This window comes from Rhipicephalus microplus, unplaced genomic scaffold (assembly GCF_043290135.1).
Source record: "Rhipicephalus microplus isolate Deutch F79 unplaced genomic scaffold, USDA_Rmic scaffold_229, whole genome shotgun sequence".
In the NCBI taxonomy this organism is placed as follows: Eukaryota; Metazoa; Arthropoda; class Arachnida; order Ixodida; family Ixodidae; genus Rhipicephalus; species Rhipicephalus microplus.
In genome coordinates this window covers 60001-62500 of record NW_027464800.1, presented here as the reverse complement: position 1 = coordinate 62500, position 2500 = coordinate 60001, and the positions used below count along the sequence as shown (strand labels likewise).

At 53.0% G+C, this 2500-nt stretch overlaps 1 pseudogene; it reads right to left on the bottom strand.

Annotated features, from left to right (window-relative positions):
* LOC142792615 (large subunit ribosomal RNA) overlaps positions 1–2500 on the bottom strand; it is an 8446-nt pseudogene that overhangs the window by 2986 nt on the left and 2960 nt on the right.

Genomic DNA, 2500 nt, shown 5'->3' with positions numbered 1-2500 from the left:
TAAAGGCCAACTGGGGGTCAAGCTCAGCCAAGAACTCGTCAATGACTAAGTTGAACAGGAGCGGTGAAAGGGGATCACCCTGCCTTACCCCCACTGTAGGATGGACGACCAGCGATTTGCCTCCGAATGTCAGCACTGTTACCGCATTTTGGTAAAAGTCTTCAATGTACGAGATAAAGTCTTCAGAGATCCCTTTTCTGCGTAAGGCTCTCAAGATTGCCGGTAAAACAACCCTATCGAAAGCCTTCGCAATGTCAAGCGAGGCCAGAGACAAGGGTCGCAGTGACTTGCGCGCTTCATCAATGATTGTCGCAAGGAGAAGAATGTTTTCAGCACACCCATCCACTGGCAAAAATGCCCTCTGCTGCAGGTCCAAATCGAGGTCAGCAAGCAGCCTTCGGAAATATATCTTATGAAGCAGTCTAAGGAGCACATGAGATATTGAGATTGGGCGGTGTTGCGAGGCTGTTGAAGCACCAGGAACTTTGGGAATGAAGATCGTTCGTGCTTGGGTGAGAAAGAGTGGAAGTCGCTTCAGCAGCAGGAGCAAGTTAAGTAGAACCTGGAGTATTACTGGCGGAACCTTCCGCAGTTCCCTCGCCGCAAAGCCATCAGGTCCGGCTGCCGAGCTTGATGAGGGCATTGCCGCCTTAATGTCCATTTCTGTGATAAGGAACACAGGATCGATAACCTTGTGCGGGCGTTCGATAGCAGGAGACACTGATGAAGGCACCACTTTCTCCATGATCTCTCTCCATTCTTCTAGAAAAGCTTGGGGATCCTCCACCTTGGAGTCCGCCTCTCCATCCAGAATCTGTCTTGCACACTGTGTCCTGTTCCGTCTGAAGAGTTGTTGTGTCAAGGCGTATTCCCGCTTCTTTTTCTTCCTGCGACTTTCTTGAACAGGTGGAAGAGGTTGGCGACCATGCGGACGCAAGTCCGAAGCGAACACCTCCCTTAGGTAGGCATTAAGAGCTATCGTTATATCCTCCCTGTCGAGGAATCTCTTTGCAAGCTCCCATAGCTTGTATGCTTGGTACGCTCTTGGCGGAGGTTTTGTTGTTAGACCTCTTAGCTCAGCCTCAATCACCTCACGGTGATTTACCTCGGGGATGACCAGGGAGGCGTCCTCAACAGCTTGCTCCCCAATGTCGGCTAGCACCTCCTGAGTGCTTCTTGGGTAGAGTCTGTTCTGTAGGTCTTCCACCAGCCTCTTGTAACCTTCCTGCCTTCTGTGCGATTTAATGCTGTGCAGCGTGCGGTGCGGAAACGCTCTTAGTAGCTGTGCATTGATGTCCCGGACCTTCTGGGATCTTAATTCAACCTCCTTAGTTGCCATCAGGTACTCCTCCTCCTTTTTCCATCTGGGCTTGAGTCTGGCCAGATTCACATCTTCGTTGTATTCTTCAAAATGCCGATGCCGGCGATGCTGGCTCAGGCCAATCTTGCTACCAAAGGTTGCAGTACATTCTGGACATTGGAATGTCGTTGTCATGGTTGATATGTGGCCTGTCATATTCGCGTCAGCCGGGGCGGCATTTTCGGAACAGCCGGTAGCTGCTCCGTTCTCAGAACCTTCCTCTGTGGGCTTGTTGCCCGAACGCTTTGGCATGCTGCTCCTTTGAGTGATTTCTCCGGGGGGCGACCCGCAGAACACAGGTTCACCTCCCTCGTCCTCGTCATCGGACGAACGTAAGTCGGGTGGAAGTACGAACTTCCTCCTGACCCTAGGTCCTACCCCCGTAGACATCCAGACTGACCCCACATGGACACTGTCAGCAGAATCGCGCGCATTCGCCGCATCAGTGCCAAGGGGAGCTGGTTGACCGGAGGGGACCGCAGGGGTTGCACCAAGAACTGGCTCCCCTGAATCAGCGTATGAAGCCACGTTTGAACTTGGCTCCTCCGCAGCATCAACAGACGCTTGGTCAGGTAGGGAGTTAATAACCCGCCTGTCCTTAGGCCTTGCCCCTGTCCTTACCCAGGCTGACACCCCATGGCTGTCGGCTGAAGCGCGCGCCTTCACCGACCTACCACCAAGGGGAGCTGGGGAAGCAGAGGGGGCCATATGAGCATAGCATAATGTGCCTTCAGTGCGTTCAACCCACGTACAAGCCGTGGCCGTTGGCTCAATAACCATTGGCAGTACTGTGGCATGAATACCGTCCTGGCCTTTAGGGTCATTACCCTCAGGGCTCTCGGGTTCCATCAATTCTGCAATAGTTTCAGCTCGTTCACATCCGTGAACATCAACATCGATGCCTTCAGATCCCTCTTTCTCCGCATTGTGTTCTCTCGCTCCTTCATTCCCTTCAAATTTGCCTTCTGGAGCTTGCGCCATTTGCACATCTTCATCCCTATGACGCATCCTTGCTTTATGAATTTTCAGACCCTTCTCTGTGCGAAACGCCTTGTCGCAGACCCAACACTGGAATGATTCCTGCCTGGGGGAACTCTCTCCAGCGGTCGCATTGGAGCGCGCGGCTCTCCTGGCCTCTCT